Here is a 23015-nt window from a genome sequence, read left to right on the forward strand (position 1 = left end):
ACAAGCCAAGAGTATACAATGGGGAAAAGACAGTCTTTTCAATAAATGGCACTGGGAAAACTGAACAGCCACATGCAAAAGAAACTGGACCACTGTCATACCATATTCAAAAGTTAACTCAAAATGGACTAAAGACTTAGGTTTTAAGTGCCTTGACATTGTCCTAGTGAAGATTTTTTGGATTTGACACCAGCAAAGGCAACAAAAGCCAAGAACAAACAAGTGAATCTATATCAAATGGAAAAGCTTTTGTACAGCAAAAGAGACCATTAACAAAATGAAAAGGCAAACTACAAAATAGGAAAAATATTTGCAAATCACATGTCTGATAAGGGGTTAATATCCAAAATACATAAAGAACCCATACAACTTAATAGTTAGAAACACCCAAATAACATGATTAAATGAGCAGAGGATCTGAATAGGATGTTTTTCCTGAAAAGACATGCTAAGAGCAAGAAATAGGTTAAAAGATGTCCAACATCACTAATTACCAGGAAAATGCAAATCAAAACCACAGTGAGATATTACCTCACACCCAAATAGCTACTATCAAAAAGATAAGAAATAACAAGTGTTGGTGAGGATGTGGAAAAAAAGTAGCCCTTGTGCCCTTTTGGTGGGAATGTAAACTTGTACAGCCACCATGAAAACAGTTTCCTCAACAAACTGAAAGAAATACCACATGATCCAGCAGTTCTGTTCCTGGGTAGTCATCCAAAGCAAACAAAAATTCAGAAGATACATGCACTGCCCCCATGTTCATTACAGCATTATTTACAATAGCCAAGACATGGAGGCAACCGAATTCATCCATTGTCCATCAGTGGATGAATGGATAAATACACACACACACACACTCTAGAATGTTAGTCATTAAAATAATCAAATCTTACCATTTGTGACAGCATGGATGGAACTAGAGGACATTATGCTAAGTAAAATAAGAGAAAAACAAATACCAAATGATTTCTCTTATTTGTGAAGTCTAAAAAAAGAAAAGTAAAAACACCGAGCTCATAGATTCAGAGAACAGTACTGGTGGTTGCCGGAGGCAGGTGGAATGGGTGGAGGGACTCTCAAGGTACAAACCTTCAGTTATAAATAAGTCACGGGTGTCATGTGCAGCATGGTGACTGCAGTCAGAAATACTGTGTTGTATATTTGAAAGTTGCGAAAAGATTTTAAAGTTCTTGTCATAGGAAAAAAGGGTTTAATGGTGTGTGGTGATGGATGTTAACTAGACTTACTGTGGTGATCATTTTGCATATATACAAACATGAAATCATTATGTTATACACCTGAAACTAATGTCAGTTATAGCTAAAAAAAAATTTTTTTTGAAACACATTCCAGGAAGCAGGACCAAATAATGAAAACCAAAAGGGAAGGCAGCTGGCAGAGACAGATCCAAGGGAGTCCGGGTAGTAAAGCTGCCAGACAAGAATGTTAATCATGATCCATATAAAGAAGAAAATAAATGAAAAGGTGGAGAATTTAACCAGACACCTGGAGTCTATAGAAAAATCAAATGGGAGTCTTATAACTGAAAAAATGATTAAAATGATAATGCACTGGATGTGTTTAGTAGCAGATTGGACATACAGAAAATGGATTGAAAACAGATTGATGCACACACCCACAAAAAGGTAGAAAGTAAAAAGCATGAGATATATGTAAGTAATAGAAGATGTAGCTCATGGTGAAAATACCTAATGTCATTAGAATGAGGGGAGAAGAGGGAGAGAGAATATGAAGTAATATCTGGAGACACAAACTGGCCTAGAATATTTAAAATGATATCAAGCCACAGATTTAACTAGCTGTACAAACCCATAGCAAGATAAATAAAGGAAAAACACAGCTATGCACATCCTAGTAAAACAGCTGAAAACCAGAGTAAAGGAGAAAAAATTCAAAGGCAACCAGAGGAGCACACATTATCTTCGAAAGATCAAGAGTAAGACAGCTGACTTCAGCAGTGAAACAGTGAGAGCCAGACACAGTGGAACGGTGTCCGAGTGTCACAATGGCTGCCAAGCATCAGGCCAGGAGGGGTATCCAAAAAAGTCTGACCAGAGAAAAATGATGAATTGGAACTCGGTAAGTGCTTCTCACCAAAATACAATACTAAAACAATGAAAACACAAGCCACAGACTAGAAAACATATGTTATACATGTAATTAGCAATTCATCTGGATATTTTTTAAAACCTATAAACCAGTAAGAAAAATAAACTCAGTTTCTTTTAAATGAAGGAAAAGCATGCATGGGAACAAGCATGTCACAAAAGGAGACAACCAGATGGCACGTGACAAACTGCTAAGTATTATTCATCAGGGAAAGGCACCTTAAAACCAGGTTACACCAGCACGCCTCACCAGAGGGGCGAAGATTATAGAGGAACAAATCCAAGGGTAGATAAAGTCACAGAGCAAATGGTTCTCACATATTTGCTGGTAGGAGCATAAAATGGTACAACTACTTTGGAGCTGCGGCATGTACACAAGGGAAAACTGCTCAGCAGTATATATATAAATAAAATAATACAAATCTCTAAAAATAAATATGCACAGCAAAGGAAGCCAGTGCAAGAACACATTGTATGGTTCCATTATGTGAAGTTCAACAACTAGTACTTACATGGTGACAGAATCCAGGACAGTATTAATCCAGACAGGTTAATGGGAGGAGCACAGTACCTCTGGCCTGATGGAACTGTTCTGCAGCCTGACCTGAGTTGGCTTCATGGGTATGCATGAGATTGTGCACTGGAGGTGGTGTACATATCTAAGTAGTATTACCAAAGAGAGACCTACCATATTTTTTAAAGGATCAAATCAACAGGATGACACAGTCCTTTCTATATATCTACACAGCCTTGACATACATTAAAGACACCATTAAGAGAGTAAAAGGACAAGCCAAACACCAGAAAGTACTTGCCACATAAACAAATGCCATTGGGTTAGCATTGAGAAAATTAAAACAACACCTGAAGTCAAGGGAAAAAATTCCTAAAAATTACAGAAGATTATATACCCTGTCATACCAGTTATGTAACAGATATGCTAATTTTAACAAAATATTAATGAATATGTATCCTTAAGCAGTGAAACAACAGAGAAAAGCAAGTCAAGGATAAAATCTGGGATAGTGGGTGCTTCTGGGTAGGGGGTGAGTGGTGGGAAAGGGCACACAGCAAACTAAATTATTGATAATGTGATCTTTTAATGAAGTGGGTATAAATATTTTTTTATTTTTAACAATACATGCTTTTTTTAATAAAAGTACTAACACAACAAAGCTATTCATGAAAACAACAGGAAATTAGGATTTCTGGAAAATAAACACATGACTGGTATGATTTAGAATTACAGATTGCTAACTAACGTAGTGATCATAGGGGAAAATCACATTAGTGAAGTGGAAGGTGGACCAGAACTCAGTGCAGAAGTCCAACTGGTACACACACACACGGGAAAAAGTCACAGAGGAAGACTCTTAAGTTCCAGTGAAAGATAAAAGCCCCTACCTGGACACCTAAATAAGAACTAAGGATTAAAAGAAAGTTCTAAAAGCCAGAGGGAATCATAGTTTAGCTAAGACAGAAAGAAGAACCAGATGGGCATCAGTATTTGTAACTGATTCTAGAAAGCAGTGGACTTGGGGGCAGGGATTTTAATCTACGATCCTAAACATCATTGCTGCTCAAGTGCAAAGACAGAACGACAACCCTGGACCTACCTACAAGCACTCCGAAGGTTCACTGTCCACAAAAACGTTCTAAAAGAAAAGCAGTTAAACAAAAGGATAAAGTATGAGCCCAAGAAATAGCAATCATAGAAATAAGTAAAATTTGTAGTTGAGAGGAAGAAGACAGGACTTCTAACAGTGGGATAAGGAGCCTCAATCCTTTCCTCAAAAACCAGTGATAAAACAGGACAAATCACCACAAGCAGCTGTCCAAAGGCACACAGCTGAGAAGTGCTCACCCATAAAAGCGTGCTGAACCTCGGGTAAGAACAGGAGTCGGTGTCGTTCCCACCACACGGCGCAGAGCGGCAGTCTTAGGGTAGAGCAAGTCAGACATCAGCCGCGCACCACTCACTGGGGCACAGGCCCCCTGTGACGGGGCATGGAGCTGGAAGGGCGGACTGCGTGGCTGTGTCACTCAGCGACAGCCATCTCTGCAGCAAGCAAACAAGGCCAGCAGGTTTGTGAGGCAGGTCACCGTCCCACATGGGACATCAGGCCAGCAGATGATCAGCATTAACAGGGAGACACAGAAAGCGAGATAGCCATATCAGACCTTAATAAACTCTTCATACACCCCTTGCTGATGGAGGGGCTTCCTGGGCACGCAGGGCAGATGTGTGAGACCAGGGGCAGGTAAAGCCGAGCAGACCGTGTGCACTCCCCTGCCCACACAGGTCCACTGGTACAGGTTACAGGCCCTGCTGGCTCAAGATGTTTGAGCACAACCTTCGACCAATTACTGGCTGATTAATAAGTGGTGCAGACACAGGAATATCAAAAGTAAAAACAATTTAAAAAACCAGACATGATAGCAGCTACACCACGGAGGATACAGGTTCCACAGGCTTATTACAAATGGCACAATGTAATGGTATTTTCAGAGTGCTGAAAGAAAAGGAAATTCTTGAATACCAAGAATTGTATATCCAGCAAAAACTATCAAAAGTGCAGGTGAAATAAAGATATTCTCTGATAGTGACCTGCCTTATCAGATATACTAACGGATATTCTTGGCTGAGAAGAAATGACACCAGATAGTAACTAGAATCTACATAAATACCACTGGAAAAGATAAATATGAGGGTGAATATAAAATATCATAGAACTATTCCTTTCTTTAAAGGATATGATTGTGTAAGATGATAATAAAACTGTATTGGGGTTTATGGCATATATAGATACACTATGATAATAGCACAGAGGGGGAAGAAATGGAATAATGGGACATTTAAATACTACATTTTACTCAAGGTTCATGATAATTGGAAGCAGGTTCTGATAAGTTAGGATACATAATTAGAGGAAACCTGAAGAACCTACAAACTTTAAAAATAAAGGAATTAAAATGGTACACTAAAAACGGCATTCAACTCAAAAGGAGGCACTCCAGAAGCAACAGGTAAGAAAACGCTCCAGCTGATCAGTATAAATTTTTTTTTAAGAAATAACATTATGTTTACTAGGTTCCCCCCATCACCAAGTCCCCCCCACATACCCCTTCACAGTCACTGTCCATCTGCGTAGTAAGATGCTGTAAAATCACTACTTGTCTTCTCTGTGTTGCGCAGCCCTCCCCGTGCCCCCTATGCACTATACATGCTAATCGTAATGCCCTCTTTCTTTTTCCCCACTCTTATCCCTCCCTTCCCTCCCATCCTCCCCAGTCCCTTTCCCTCTGGTAACTGTTAGTCCATTCTTGGGTTCTGTGATTCTGCTGCTGTTTTGTTCCTTCAGTTTTCCTTCGTTCTTATACTCCACATATGAGTGAAATCATTTGGTGCTTGTCCTTCTCCACCTGGCTTATTTCACTGAGCATAATATCCTCTAGCTCCATCCATGTTGTTGCGAATGGTAGGATCTGTTTTTTTCTTATGGCTGTATAGTATTCCATTGTGTATATGTACCACATCTTTATCCATTCATCTTCAGTATAGATTTTTTAAAAGACAGGATCCAGCTGTCTGCTGCTCACAGAAGACACTTTAGATGCAAAGGCATCTAGAACAGTTTGAAAAAGGGTGGGGAAAAAATACAGTATGCGACCCAGAAGACAGCTGGTGTGAGTACATTAATAGGAGACAAAATGGCCTTTAAGACGAGATGTTACTAGAAACAAAAAGGGATCCTTCATGTAATTTAAAGGGTCAGTTTGTCAGAAAGATACAAACAACAGAGCCCCAAAATACAGTAAACAAAAATCTACAGAACTTGAGAGACTTACACAGCCACTAATAGAGATAATACCTCAACCTCAATAATAGAACAGCTCAGAGGAAAATGAGCAATGACACAGAAGACGTGGACAATATTAACAAATCAGACCTACCATTTATATAACGCCACTCAGTGTCAGAGACATATATACCTTTCAAGCCTGAGGATGGAGCACATACTAGGCCATAAAACCAATCGCAATAAATTTCATAGGATAGAATTATACAAAGTATGTTCTCCAGTCACACAAAATTAACAGGCATTTGAAAAATCTCCAAGTATATAGATATTAACACACTTCTAAAAACCATAGTGTAAATCATAAAATACTTTGTGGTGAATGAAAATATACCAAGTTTATGAATGCATCTACAGTGGTGCTTGGGGGAAATTAATAGCTGAAAATGTGGAAAAAGATCTCAAACCAGAAGCCAAGCGTTACCTCTTCAAAAGCTAGAAGTACAAACTGAACCCAAAGTAAGCAGAAGGAAGATTATAATAGAAGTGAAGTAGAAAACAGAAACAGAAAATAAGTTAACTCCAAAACCAGTTTGTTGGAAAGACCAACATTGACAAACCTTTAGCTAAAATTACCAAGAAAAAATACAAATTAGTAAAGTCAGAAATGAAAGAGCAGATCTACTGACTTGATAGACATTAAAAGGATAAGAGAATACTGTGAATAATTATATTCCAAGAAATTAGACATCTAAGTGGACAAAATCTAGAAAGACACAAATTACCAAACCTGTCTTTAGAAATAGGTATCTGAATAGACTTGTATCAAATAAATAAAATTAGTCACTTAAAATCCACCCAGCCAGAAAAGCTCAGGCTTTAAGTTTTTCACTGCATTCTACTAAACATTGAGAGAATGAATTCCAACATATCACAAATTCCCAAAAAACTGAAGAGGAGGGAACCCTGTACAGTAACCCCAGTACCGAAGTCAGAGCTACTGCAATAAACACAGAATGTCAGCAAACCAAACAGCAGCATACAGACCAACAGTTACAGCCCCCAACCAAGCAGGATGTACCCCAGGAAGGCAAGGTGGTTTCAACATCCAAACAGCAAGTTATATAATACACCATATTAATGAAAGACAACCATCACCTCAGTATGTGCCGAAAAAGGCATTTGACAAAATCTAACATTCATTCATGATAGAAACTCCCAACAAACTAGGATTACACTGAAACTTTCTCAATTTGACAGTACATCCCAAACCAGCAGCTCATACACAACTTGGTGGCAGCGGATGGAATGCTTCCCCTCGAGGTTAGAAACCAGGCAGGCATGTCTGATCTTACCACTCCTACTTGACACTGTCCTTTATTCTAGAGGGTCTGGGCAACACGAAGGGGAGGGGAGTGTGGGTCATGGACTGAACGTGTGCCCGCCCCATTCATACGGTGAGCCCCAGAGTAAGAAAGTGATTAGGGTTAAATGAGGCCATCAGAAGGGGGGCCCTGATCCGACAGGATTAGTGTCCTTACGAGGAGCGGTTCCAGGAGGCCCTCGCCTCTCCCTGTACCTGCACACAGAGAGCTGGGTGTGCAGGGACACAGCCACCACCACCCACGAGCCGAGAGAAGAGGCCTCAGAGTGAGACCTACTCTACCAGCACCCTTGATCTTGCACTTCCCAGTCTCCAGAGCTGAGATTAAGTAATTCCTTATGTTGAAGCCACCCAATCTGCACTATTTAATACAGCATACTGAGCAGACTAGTACAGGAAGGAAAGGGAGAAAGCAAGCATATCTGGATTGGGAAGGAAGTAAAATGATCTTTACCCATAGATGGCATCCAATTTCAAATGGTTTCAGGATGTAAAATGAATATATAAAAATCAATTTTATTTCTATACAAAAATTAAGTATTTCAGTTCATAATAGCATTAATTTCACAAAGTGTAAGACTTGTACACAACTACAGAAATTATTAAGGAAAATTAAAGGCCTAAATAAAAGAGATTCCATGTTTATGAATTAGCAGCTTCAAAATTGTCAAGATGGTGATTCTCCCTCAAATTGCATTATTGGGTCAATGGAGTACGAAAATCCCCACAGGAGTTTTAAAATAGAAACCGGCAAGCTGATCCTAAAATTTACATGGGAACCAAATAGTCTAAAACAGATCCAAAATAGTCTTTTTAACAATTAGGAAAAAGAGCCTGGGGGACTTACACAATCCAATCTCAAAACTGTAACCCTGGAGTTACCAAGACAGTGTGGGGCTGGTGCAGGGTAAGCACAGAGCCTTGAGATGAACACTTGCATTTATGGCCAACTGAATTCTGACAACAGTACCGAGGCAAATCAACGGGAATAGCCAGTCTTTTTGAAAGTGGTGCTAGAACGACTAGATGTCCACATGCAAAAAAGATAAAACTTAGACCCCCACCTTACATCAGGCACAAAAAAACTTGGTCATAATGGTTCACAGACCTAAATGTCAGCTAAGACCATAAATCTAGAAGGCAGCGGATAAAATCTTTCTGACCTTAGGTTAGGCGGAGTTCTTAGCGATGTGAGCAAAAGCATGACTGATAATTGATAAACTGGAATTCAGCAAAATTAGTGACTTACCCTTCAAGAGTTTTCCTTACACCATTCAGGAAGTAAAGATAAGCCACAGATAGAAAACTGTGCAAATCATCTCTCAGCAGTTGTGTTCAGAATATATAGAGACAGTAAGACAACCTGATTTTAAATGAGTAAAATACATGAACAGACACTCAACTGAAGATATATAAATTGCTAATAAGGACAGATATCTAACATAACAGTGACAATAAAATGCAAGTTAAACCACAGTGAGGTACCACCATGTGAACACTAGAATGGCTGTAATAAAAGACTGACAATGACAAGTGTTTGTGAGGATATGGAGAAACTTGAACCCTTGCACACTGCTTTTGGTGTATAATAATGGTACAACTACATTATAAAACTGCTTAGCAATTTCTTAAAATATCAATGACAAATTTTCTATATGACCCAGCAGTTCCACTTCTGGCTTCCTACCCAAGAGAAATGAAAACACATCACCTTACGGCTTCTCAGTCTCCTGTTATCTCCTCTCACGTTTATGCAGGCTGTTATACACACACACACTGTGCGCGCGCACACACACACACATACACACACACGACAGTTCTTCCTCCAAGATGAACCCTGGGGCTGAGGTGGAAGTAACACACCTAAGAGCACACCTTTTCACCTTTTGGGAAGGACAGGGTGTGCCAGGGCTGCGAGGGAGAGTGGCTGGTATGGCTCAGCCTTGCGCCCAGGACTTCTTGCCCATCCCGCCCAGGATCCCATGGCAAGAGAGCACACAATCCCACTCGGGAACTGGCCATCTGCCCCACCTCCCAGCTGGTGACTGGGCAGCTCAGGCCCGGACCCTGGCCTCGCGGGGGGGGGGGGGGGCGGGCACACCTGGATCAGGTTGTCCCTCTGGCCCCCATTCCTCAGCACCACAGTGTTCCTCCAGCGCAGGTACTTCTCCTGGTGGGCCTGGATCTCGGTGGTGAGGGTGGAGTGCCGCCTCCAGCAGTCCTCAAGATTGCGGGCAGGAGGGGACGTGGCCAACAGTTCCCCGTCTGTGAGGTCTTTTTGCAAAAAGGGCAGTCCGAACTCCTGGCCCAAGGCCTTGACCATGGCGGATGTGGGCAGCAGGTCCCCGGCAATGACCTCCCTGAGCCTGGTGCTGTGGTGGCAGATGGAATAGATCCTGGAACGCAGAAGGGCGGCCGGCTCAGCCTCACCTACTCTGCCTACAGGTCAAACCATCCCGTTTTACAAGAGGAAATGAGAAGAGGTTGATTAGCTGGCCCCAGGTCGCAGCTCATACACGCGGAGCTTGGATTCCAGAGGACTAGACCCACACAGCCCCGGAGGCAAAAGGCTTCTCACACACTGGCTGGGTAATTTTCTGTGGCCTTATTCCCTGCATCTGCCCTACCCACAGCCCCTGCGGAGCAGTGCCAACAAGCTGGTGGTCCCAGCTGTCAATCCCAAGCTGCTGCCCCAGGGGGAGCCTCATATCTCAGCAAAGCTCAAGGAGGTTGCGGTCATCACCCCCCAGTACGCCCGGGGCCTAGGGGGCCACAGGCACTCCTTCACTCCAATGCTCTGCACGTCCTGCACGTCCATCTCAGGAGCTGTTGCTGCTCACGGCTACCTCCGAGCTCTGTCTGGCACGAGGCAAACGCCTGGGGACGGTGGGCTCATCTCCCACTAGCTGAGTTCCCTGGCCTTTCTGAGCTTCTGTTCCCTTACCTCTCAGATAGAACACAACCGTAATGGGTGCAGCTACCCAGAGGATGCAGGGAGCACGTAATAAACAGCAGTTTTATTCCCTTTGCCTGACAAATCTCCCAGCTACTTCCTGTCACCTGCCAGGCAGGACAGGGTCCAGCATCCACCCGCGGACGCTCCGAGGGCCAAATACTCCAGCACCTGCCCACCAGCGGCCCGCTGCGGCCCCCGCCTGACTTGCAGCTCCAGCCACCACTGTTTCAGGGGTTACCGGACCCGCCGCTGCTCAGCCCTTCCAGCAGAGCGGCAGTGGGGGGGCGGGACGGAAGGAGGGCCTTCTCAGCCCTGCTAAGTCCTCTTCCTCTGCAGCCCGGTGCTCCCTCCCTCTCCCCCGCCTCATCCCTCTCCTTTATTAATGATTCAACGATGTATGGGGCCAGCCCTCAGCCAGACCTGTCGCCGGCTCTAAAAGTACAGAGACGGTCTGCACTCCTGTCCAGGACCGGCAGCCAGGGGGTTGGTCACCTGATGCATGTCTGCTCATGATCCTCAAGGTCAGCCTTTCCTGACTCCTGAAGGAACCAGCCACTATCCTTTGCTGCCCGCTGCACCTGGCACACCCTGCCCACTGCACCTGGCATCACCACCCCTCCCGACTATTGTCAGTCTCAACCTCTAAACAGGGCACGCCTCCCAGCCCTCCTCAGGCAGGTGCGGCCACTGGTCTGCATGAATGGAGGGACTCAAGGCCAGAACCAGGCTCAGCCCCCGCGAGGAGCGCATAGCTTCCCAGGGTGGGCGCGCCGCCACCGGGAAGCCTGCCAGGTCAGCAGCAGCAGGGCAGAAGGAACAGCACGGGCAAAGGCATGCAAGTCAGGAAAGATCCAGATGGTTGGAGACTGGCTTTCTGAGAAACAGGGAAGGTGGACAGAGTAGGGAATAAGCATCAGGAAAGCAAATACTTGGGTTATAATGTGAAAACAGGACAGGGGGCCTCACTGCCTCGGGGTGGGGGGCCTGCAGGGGGTGCACCCACCGCACTCCTGCTCAGGCGCAGACCCCGCAAGGAGAGAGAGCTTGCAGCTCATACTCTTCCGGCTACTTTACCACCCCGCAGGGAAGGTTTTCTCCTTCCCCAGTAGCAGAGGAGCATGCGACACTGTTACAACCCGGCCCGTGAGCCTCCCGCGTGGACTCCCAGTGTCCTCCGGCAGGCTTTGTGCGTGGAATAGTCCCCACCTGCCCCCTTTCCTCTATAAAAGAGCCTCCTCTGCTTTGTTCCCTGGACTTGCCTATGGTTTGGCTATTGCTTGCTTATTCCAAACTGCAATTCTTGTTCCCAAATAAACCCATTTTGCTGGTAAAGTAACTGACAGTTTTGTTTTCTGGCTAACAATAGAGAAATCCAGCGTTGGCCTGGTATGGTTCTCATTTCCCCATTCCTCACCAGGAAAATGGGGTTTAAATGACTGCTTACTCCCCAGGCTATTCTAGAATATTTCCCAAGAGCAGCAGATAGACTCGTGCGACATGTGCTTTGAACCAGCTGCCCTTCTTTCACAGTACGGTTGTGAAAAGTGAAACTCTCGGGAGAGCACGTGGGACAGCAGGAATGACACGGGCTCGGGGTCCTTCGCTGCCCCAGGAAGGGCCACTCCCTGCCCCCAGCAGCCACCGTGAGGCAGGCCAGCAGCTCCCACCACCACTGGCCAGCGCACCTGCTCAGGGCCTGGAAGGCCTTCTGCGGTGCCGTGTTGCGGATGTAGAGTGCCACCTGCTTCACGAGCAGCGACAGTGGCTTGAATAGGTGCACGTGGTACAGGATGGTCTCCAGGTCGGCATAGAGGCGGTGGCGGAACAGCAGCTGCGAGTTACAGAGCACCTTGTACGTCCCCTGTAGGGATTTGGTAACCCTGCAAGAGACCACAGGGCAGGACCTTAGCTCTGTTCTGCAGGCTCTCAGGCTGCCTGTGGTTCTGCTGTCTGACAGAGCTTTTTGTTTATTTATTTATTTTGCTTGTTTAAAATCCCAAACAAAAGGAATGCATTAGCAATAAATGTCTTCTAACAATCTTTTAAAATGTGGGCCCTTGAAAGGGAGGGTTGGAGGTGAAAAATGCTGAACCCAGCTTCATCTTGCTCGTGTCCTGCCCTGTCCTGCTGCCCCCTTCCCCATCCCATGCCCTGGCACTCACACTTGGCAGGTGGCAATAACAGACTTGGCAGAGAAGCTAAACACACCTTGCTATGCCATGCCCTTCCCCTGTTTGGCTCATGCTGTTCCCATAGCCAGTGCCTGAGGAAGTCTGCAGGACCCTGCACATCCCCCTGGTGAGTGTGTTTCGTCAGGGGTGTGCCCCTCTTGTGAAGTACTGTTCACGCCTTTTACCCGTTCTTCCATTGGGAAGTTTTAAACTGTTTTCTTATTGATTCACAGATGTTTTTATATGTTCAGAATATGACTTCCACACATTGCAAATAACATTTTTTGTTTGTGGCTTGTCTTCTCACAACTTTTATGGTGATTTTGTATGGACAGAAGTTATTAATCTTAACAAGGCCAAACCTATCATTCTGTTCCTTTATTCTTTGAACTTATTTCTTGTTCAAGAAATCTCTGTATTCTGAGGTCATATATGTTCTCCTATATTATCATCTAAAAGCTTTATAATTTTGCTTTTCAAAAATAGGTTTTTCTGGTAAAATCTGAGTAAGACCCAGTAACTGTGGTCTAATTAATTGTCCTGTGTCCATTAATAAGCCATTCTAGTTGGGTCAGATGTCACCATTGAGGGAAACTGGGTATTGTGTATATGGAACCTCTATATATTATTTTGGCAATATATTGTGAGCCTATAATATTCCAAATAGACTTTTAATCCATCTACAATTGATTTTTGTGAACTGTGTGAGCCAGAAAATTAGGAAACTCCGCAAATCAGGAATGGAGGGGACCTTCCCCAAACTGATAAAGAATACCTAGAAAGAAACCTACACCTACCGTCACACATTACAGGGAGAGCCTAAATTCTTTCCACCAAAGATCAGAAACAAGGGAAAGACCTCACCACTCTTTTGTGTAAAACAGTACTGCAAGTGCTAGCCAGCACATAAAGGAAATAAAGACATACAGATTGGAAAGGAATTAAAATATCCCTATTTGCAGATGGCATAATGGTCTATGTAGAAAATCCTAAAGAATCTGCCAAAAAAAAAAACCACCCCAAACTACTCAAAGCAACAAGTGAGTTTAGCAAGGCTGCAGCATCAACATAGAAAAACCAACAATATTTCTGTATACACTCAATGAATACTTGGAAATGGAAAATAAAAATACATTTAAAAGTCACTCAAAAAATAAAATACTTAGTTATAAACCTACCAAAACATGTACAGGACTTGTATGCTTAAAACAAAATGCTGATGAAAGAAACCAAAATTCTTACCAAATGGAGAGACATCCCCTATTCATGGATGGGAAGATTCAACACAGCAAAGATGTCAGTTCTCCCCAAAATGATACATAGGTTTAGCACAATTCCTACCAACATTCTAGCATGACATTTTGTAGATAAGATAGCATATTGTAAAGTTCATATGAAAAGGCAAAGAAACTAGAATAGCTAAGACAATCTTGAAAAATAATAAACAAGGACTTACTCTACCTGACTTTGATTATACAGCTATGTAGTCAAACTGTGTGGTACTGATGAAGGGACAGACACATAGCTCAAGGGAACAGAACGAAGAACCCAGAAATAGGTCCATACAATTATGACCAGCTGACTTTTCAAAAACATAATGAAAGCAATTCCATTAGGCAAGATAATATATTCAACAAATGACACTAGCAATTGAATATCCAGAGGCAAGCAAAATAAACTCAACCTAAATATCATGCTTTTTTTTATTGAGGTATAATATTTATATGACATTGCTACTTTCAGGTATACAACAAAATGATTTGAATCACAATTAGTTAACATCTATCACCACACAGTTACAAAAATTTTTTCTTGTGATGAAGTTTGACTCTCTTAACAACTTTCAAATATGTGATACAGTTTATAAAGTATGGTCACCATGCTGCACATTACATCCCTAGGACTTATTTATAACTGGAAGTTTATACGCTTTGACCCCCTTGACCCATTTCATCCACATCCCATAAACCTACACTTTAACAAAAATTAACTCAACATGGACCATAGATTTAAATGTAAACCATAAAACCACAAACCTTTTAGAAGAAAACATAAGAATAAATACTCAGAACCTAAGCCTTTGTGAAGAATTCTTAAAATGGCCCCAAAAGCATAAAAGATCCATAAAAAGAAAAAATCAATAAACTGAAGTGCATCAAAATTTAAAACTTTTTTTTTTAAAAAAAGACCTGTTTAAGATAATGAAAAGAAAAGCTACAGACTGGAGAAAATATGTCTAACCGCATCCCGACAAAGCACTTACATCTAGTACATATAAAGAATTCTCCAAACTCAAACACCAAATAAGCTGATTAGAAAATGGGCAAAGAATACAGAAAGACATTTCACCAAGGAGGATATACAGAAGACACATAGCAAATAAAAATATGTTCAACATCACTAGAAGTTAGGGAAACGCTAATTAAGATCACAAGGACATATGATCACACAGCTATTAGAACAGCTGAAATAAAAAACAGTGACAATAGGAGGTGTAAAAAGATGGCAGTATGAGAAGTGAGGCAGAAATCTCCCAAAACCACATTTAACATGAAAATAAAGCAAATACAACTGATCCTGAAGGAGCAACCGGAAAGAGGACTGGACAAGACGGCCTACAACTGGGGAAGAGAGAAGACCTCGTGGAAAGGGTAAAGGAGCAAAGCCATAATCCAGTGGGACCCAAGCGCTTCCCCCACCCCAGCTCACAGGCAGGGGGAAGAGAAAGGGAGCAGGAAGTAGAAGCCCAGGACTCCTGAGCACCCAGCCCTGGAGATCTGCTCCAGGAGCACGAACCCACATTACGTGGTGCTCTGCAGATTAGTGGGGTTGGAAAGCAAAGCCAGGTGGAATACTCAGAGAGACTGAGATTCCAGACACTTGTGGAGAACAGGTGCCCACAACCGACCACACCAGACAGAAGAAAGGCAGGCACTTTGAAAGACTTCCCAACAGCAAGTGGGATGCTAAAGGGGCAAGGATTACACAGAGCTTGCTGCTCAGGAGAAAGGACAGGTGGACCAAATCATCCTGGCACACTCAGCCAGCAGGTTGGGAACTTTCAGGAGCTTCAGGTGCTCCATCCCCCTGACTGGCAACACAACGCTGAGGACCCCACTGCGATTAGCAGCCTGCCACACCTTTCTGTGGGTCGGCACCAGTTCACAAATCTGCTGACCCCACTATCATGCCAGGCTAGCTGGAGGGTGGTTCCACCTACAGCACCTACAAGGGCATGGCACAGAGGCTCCTCCCTGTGCACTCGGTCCACTGGCTCTGGCAGTGGAGGCAGGCATGGCAGCAGGGGAACAGGAAAGAGCTCTTTCCTCCTGGCAGGCACCGGTGCTGCTCACCTGCAACCTCGGCCATCACATCAGGTGCTGGGCAGCTCCAGAGAGTAGAGCTTCTGGGCACAAGGGGCGCCACCTACACAAAGTTATCATTCCATAGTAATCATTAGAAATATGAAACAGCAAAACAATCTTGTATAAACCAAAATCCCTCAAACACCAGAAAGAGGGCTAAGTGAAACTGAAATCATCAAATTTATTGATAAAGATTTCAAAATAAAAATCAAAAACATGCCTACAGAGCTATGGAAAAATATTCAAGATATCAGGGAGGACTTCAAGATAAAGATGAAACATTGAAAAATACAGTATCTGAACAGAAACATAAAATGGAGGGACTTAAAAGCAGATTAAATGAGGTAGAGGAGATGGTAAATGAAATAGAAAAGAGAAATACAAAGAAGCTGAGGCACAGAGAGAAAAAAGGATCCCTAGGAATGAAAGAATAAAGAGAACTGTGTGACCAATCCAAACAGAACACTATTCATATTATAGGGGTATCAGAAGAAAGAGGAGAGAGAAAAAGGCATAGAAAGTGTCTTTGAGGAAATAATTGATGAAAACTTCCCCAATCTGGAGAAGAAAAGAGTCTCTCAGACCGTGGAAGTACACAGATCTCCCAACACATGGGACCCAAAGAAGACAACACCAAGACATATAGTAATTAACACACCACTCACTCCAAGATTTTAAGGACAAGGAAAGAGTATTAAAAGCAGCCAGAGAGAAAAAAGATCACATACAAAGGAAAACCCATCAGGTTATCATCAGATTTCTCAGCAGAAACCTTACAGGCCAAAAGGGCATGATATATTTAATGTAATGAAACAGAAGGGCCTCGAACCAAGAATACTCTACCCAACAAGATTATCATTTAAATGTGAAGGATTAAACAATTTCCAGATAAGCAAAAGTTGAGGGAATTTACCTCCCACAAACCATCTCTACAGAGTATTTTAAAGGGACTGCTGTAGATAGAAGTGCACTAAGGCTAAATGGCTTTCACCAAAAAAAATAAAACCCCAAGTAAGGGAAGTAGACTTATAAATTACTAAACAATTGCAAAATTAAGTCAACTACCCACAAAGTCAGTCAAGGGATACACAAAGAGTACAGAATATAACAAAATATAAAGAGTGGAGGAAGAAAAAGAAGGGAGAAAAAAAAAGCCTTTAGATTGTGTTTGAAATAACATACTAAGTGAGTTAAGTTAGACTGTTAGATAGGAAAGAAGCTGCCCTTGAACCTTTGGTAACCATGAATCTAAAGCCTGCAAAATAAGTACATATCTATTGATAATCACCCTCAGTATAAATGGACTGAATGCACCAATCAAAAGACATAAGTTACTGAATGTATAAAAAAAACAAGACCTGTCTATATGCTGCCTACAAGAGACTCACTTCAAACCCAAAGACATACACAGACTAAAAGTGAAGGTACGGAAAAAGATATTCATGCAAATAATAGGGGAAAAAAAGCAGCAGTTGCAGTACTTATATCAGACAAAACAGACTTCAAAGCAAAGAATGTAACAAGAGACAAAGACATTACATAATGATAAAGGGATCAGTCCAACAAGAGGATATAGCCATTATAAATATCTATGCACCCAACATAGGAGCACCTAAATATGTGAAATAAATACTACAGAATTAAAAGGGGAAACAGAATGCAGTGCATTCATTTTAGAAGACTTCAACACACCATTCACTCCAACAGGCAGTTCAACCAGACAGAAAATATGTAAGGACACAGAGGAACTAAACACCATATTAGAACAGATGGACCTAACAGACATCTACAGAACACTCCACCCAAAAGCAGCAGTATACACATTCTTATCAAGTGCACATGGAACATTTTCAAGAATATATTATATACTAGGCCATAAAAAGAGCCTCAGGAAATTCAGAAGGACTGAAATTGTACCAACCAGCTTCTCAGACCACAAAGCTATGAAACTAGAAATAAATACCCAAAGAAAACAAAAAAGCCCACAAACACATGGAGGCCTAACAACATGCTCCTAAATAATCAATGGATCAATGACCAAATAAAACAGAGATCAAGCAATATATTGAGACAAGTGAAACAACTCAATACCTCAAAATCTGTGGGATGCAGCAAAGGTCATGCTAAGAGACAAGTATATTGCAATACAGGCCTACCTCAAGAAAGAAGAACAATCCCAAATGAACAGTCTAAACTCATATTTAATTAAACTAGAAACAGAAGAACAAATGAGGCCCAACGTCAGTAGAAGGGGGGACATAATAAAGATCAGAGCATAAATAAATAAAATTGAGAAGAATAAAACAATAAAGAATCAATGAAAGCTAGGAGCTGGTTCTTCAAGAAAATAAACAAAACAGATAAAACCCAATCCAGACTTATCAAGAAAAGAAGAGAGTCTACACACATAAAAAGAATCAGAAAAAGGAAAAATCACTAAGGACACCACAGAAATACAAAGAATTCATATAACTATGAAAAGTTATATGCTGACAAACTGAATAACCTAGAAGCAACAGACAACTTTCTAGAAAAATACAACCTTCCAAGACTGACCCAAAAAGAAACAGAAATCTGAACAGACCAGTTATCAGCAATGAAATTGAATTGGTAATCAAAATACTACCTAAGAACAAAATCCCTGAACCAGATGGCTTCGCCACTGAATTTTACCAAGCATTTAGTGAAGACCTAATACCCATCCTCCTTAAAGTTTTCTGAAAAGTAGAAGAGGAGGGAATACTTCCAAATTCATTTTATGAGGCCAGCATCACTCTAATGCCAAAACAGACAAAGACACCACAAAAAAATAAAATTACAGACCAATATCCCTGATGAACATAGATGAAAAATCTTCAACAAAATACTAGTAAACTGAATTCAAAATACATCAAAAAGATCATCCATCATGATCAAGTGGGATTCATCCCAGGGATGCAAGGATGGTACAACATTTGAAAAATCCATCAACATCATCCACCACATCAACAAAAAGAACAAAAACTACATGATCATCTCCATACATGCTGAAAAAGCATCTGACAAAATTCAATATCCACTGATGATAAAAACTCTCAACAAAATGGGTATAGAGGGCAAGTACCTTAAATAATAAAGGCCATATATGACAAACCCATAGGCAACATTATACTTGACAGTGAGAAGCTGAAAGCTTTTCCTCTAAGATTGGGAAGAAGACAAGGATGCCCACTCTCCCTGCTTTTACTCAACACAGTACTGGAAGTCCTAGCCACAGCAATCAGACAACACAGAAATAAAAGTCATCCAGACTGGTAAGAAAGACATTAAACTGTCACTGTTGGCAGATGACATGATATTGTACATAAAAAATTCTAAAGAATCCACCCAGAAACTACTAGAACTAACAAATGAATTCAGAAAAGTTGCACAATATAAAATCAATAAACAGAAATCTGTTGCATTCCTATATACTATTGATGAACTAGCAGAAAGAGAAATCAGGAAAACAACTCCATTTACAATTGCATCAAAAAGAATAAAATACCTAGGAATAAACCTAACCAAGAAGGTGAAAGACCTATGCCCTGAAAACTACAAGACACTAATGAGAAAAATTAGAGAAGACACCAAAAACTGGAAATCTATCCCATGGTTGTGGATTGGAAGAATTAATATTGTCAAAATGGCCTTCCTGCCTAAAGCAATCTACAGGTTCAATGCAATCCCTACCAAAGTACCAACAACATTCTTCAACAAACTTAAACAAATAGTTCTAAAATTCATATGGAACCACAAAAGACCCCGAATAGCCAAAGCAATCCTGAGAAAGAAGAATAAAGCAGGGGGGATCTCGCTCCCCAACTTCAAGCTCTACTGCAAAGCCACAATAATCAAGACAATTTGGTACTGGCACAAGAACAGACCCATAGACCAACGGAACAGACTAGAGAGCCCAGATATAAACCCAAGCATATATGGTCAATTAATATATGATAAAGCCATGAACATACAATGGGGAAATGACAGCCTCTTTAACAACTGGTGTTGGCAAAACTGGACAGCTACATGCAAGAGAATGAACCTGGATTATTGTCCAACTCCACACACAAAAGTAAACTCAAAATGGATCAAAGACCTGAATGTAAGTAATGAAACCATAAAACTCTTAGAAGAAAACATAGGGGCAAGGGAAACAAAAGCAAAAATGAACAAGCAGGACTATATCAAACTAACAAGCTTCTGTACAGCAAAGACCACCATCAGTAGAACAAAAAGACATCCTACAGTATGGGAGAATATATTCATAAATGACGTATCCAATAAGGGGTTGACATCCAAATTATATAAAGAACTCACACACTTCAACAAACAAAAAGCAAATAAGCCAATTAAAAAATGGGCAGAGGAGCTGAACAGACACTTCTCCAAAGAAGAAATTCATATGGCCAACAGGCACATGAAAAGATGCTCCACATCACTAATCATCAGAGAAATGCAAATTAAAACCACAATGAGATATCATCTCACACCAGTTAGGATGGCCAACATCCAAAAGACAAACAACAACAAATGTTGGCGAGGATATGGAGAAAGGGAAACCCTCCCCCTCCTACACTGCTGGTGGGAACATAAATTAGTTCAACCATTGTGGAAAGCAGTATGGAGGTTTCTCAATAAACTAAAAATAGAAAGACCATTTGACCAATCAATTCCAGTCCTAGGAATTTACCTGAATAAAACAAAATATCTGAATCAAAGAGACATATGTAGCCATATGTGTATCACCACACTGTCTACAATAGCCTAAGTGTCCATCAGTAGATGAGTGGATAAAGATGATGTGGTACTTACACACAATGGAATATTATTCATCCATTAAAAGAAAAGAAATACTGCCATTTGCAACAACATGGATAGATTTAAAGGGCATTATGCTCAATGAAATAAGCCAGGTGGAGAAAGACAAATACCATATGATTTCACTTATTTGTGGAATATAAAAACAAAGCAAAACAGAAGGAACAAAACAGTATTAGACTCACAGATGCTGAGAAGTGACTAGTGGTTACCAAGGGGGAGGGGAGGAGGTGGGGATAGAGGGGAAGGGAACTGTTAAACCACTGTGATATACATTTGATTTAAAAAAATTGGGATTGCACTGAATCTGTAAGTCCAACTGGGGATAACAGACACCTTTACCACATCAATATCAATGCCTTTACAATATAATACTGAATGTTCCAACCCATGAGTACTGTATCTCTTCACTTATTTAGGTTTTCTTTAATGTTTCTAAAAGTTCTATAATGTTCATAATAGAGGTCTTTCACTCCTTTTTGTCATATTTATTCCTATGAATGTCATATTTTTCCAGTACTTTAAATGTGTTCCCTTTTTAAAAACTTTCATATGTAGATGGTATTCAGAAACCAATAGATTTTTATACTACTTTTTATATCCAGAAACCTCATTAAACTACCTTATCTGAAAATATTTTTGGTATTTTTTAAACTTCTCATACATTTTAAATTTTATTAAAATAATTTAAGACAAATTTCAATGTCTGCAACATCTGCTGTTATGTATCATTAATATTCAGCCTTACTTCTTTTCTAATATTATTAAGACTTTGAAGTTACCTCTAAATAATGCTTTAACATCACCCTGCAAATTTATATATTACACTACTGTCATTATTGTTCAGTTCAATAGTGTCTAATTTCCACTGAAGTTTCTCTTTTGACCCATAGGTTATTTGGAAATATTTGTCAATTTCCAAGCATATGGACTTTCCTTCTAGTTAATGATTTGGTTCTTATTTCTACCTCAATTGAACTGGAGTCAGTGAATATAATATACTTTATATTATTTCTGCCATTGGAAAAACTTTTTGTTGAAATATAAGTCACATACCATATGCCCCAAGTTAGGCAAACTGCAAAGTTTTTGAAAAGACAGACTTCTAAATTTCCCTGACTTCTGACACCAACTGCATGTTCAGGGGCTTCCTGCAACCACCCTCAGGTTCAGCAGTTTGTCAGAACTCAGAGAACTCAATGAAAGCTGTTTTGCTCATATTTATGGCTTATTACAGAGAAGGGATACAGATTAAAATAAGACAAAGGAAGATATGCATAGGCCAGAGGCAAGAATGGTTCCAAACATAATGCTTTCATCAGTCTTTCCTTGTGACGTCAGGATGTGCTGCCTTAATGCCACTCTAAGTGATAATATGCACAGAATAGTTTCCACAAGCCTTGGTGTCCAGAGTTTTTATCAGGGCTCCCCCACAGAGGCATGACTGCTTGATTGTCCACATGGCAGTCTCAGTCTCCAGACTAACTGACACCGCATGACCCAAAGCCTGCACCCTATATCACACTGCTGATCTTTCCAGCATGACCAACCTCACTGATGACTATCAATTGATGACTATTGATGACAAGGTGCTCCCACCCTAAGATCTGGTGTGGTGAGCCCCCTAAACAAAGACAACTGCTATCAGGTATGACATAGATCACCACCCAGAAGCCATGGGCAAAGGCCAGACCTCTCTTGGGCAAGGCTAAATTCTTTAGTACACACCATTTTTAAAGTGTACAATTCAGTGGTTGTTAGCATATTCACAATGTTGTACAACCATAAACACTGCTTAATTCCAGAAGATTTTCATCACCCCCCAAAAAAATACCCATTAGCAGTCGCTCCCCACTTCTCTCTCACTTCTCCCCTGAGACCTTGGCAACCAGTAACCTATCTCTCTGGATTTGACTCTCTTGAACATTTCATAGAAATGGACTCATACAACATGTGGCCTTTTGTCTGCCCTCTTTCACTCAGCATGATGCTTTCAACATTCATCCATGTTGAAGTATGTGTATCGGTGCTTCGTTCCCTTTTTCATGGCTGAGTATTATTCCATTGTGGATAGATCACATTTTGTTCATCAGCGGACAAACATTTGGGTTGTTTCCACTATTAGAAAAAATGCTATGAATATTCAGGTACAAGTTTTTGTGTAGACCTCTGCTTTCTGTTCCCTTGGGCAGACCTACGGCCAGCTTCTCCCTGGTGCTTCCTGGCCCGTCCGCACCAGACAGGCCCCCGCATGGCGTCACTCACCCCCTGGGTGGACAGACTCAGCTTCAGGCCTCCCTGCTGCCATCAGTGCCTGGGTCCTGAGGCACCTGAGCTCTGAGGACAGTTGGGGGGCCTCAGGATGAAA

The 23015-nt window shown here is 41.5% G+C and overlaps 1 protein-coding gene across 1 annotated transcript in view; it reads right to left on the reverse strand.

Annotated features, from left to right (window-relative positions):
• CFAP92 (cilia and flagella associated protein 92 (putative)) overlaps nt 1-23015 on the reverse strand; it is a 73121-nt gene that overhangs the window by 4119 nt on the left and 45987 nt on the right. The gene's annotated exons all lie outside the window — the stretch shown is intronic.

The sequence above is a fragment of the Manis javanica genome, chromosome 3 (assembly GCF_040802235.1).
Source record: "Manis javanica isolate MJ-LG chromosome 3, MJ_LKY, whole genome shotgun sequence".
Classification (NCBI taxonomy): domain Eukaryota; kingdom Metazoa; phylum Chordata; class Mammalia; order Pholidota; family Manidae; genus Manis; species Manis javanica.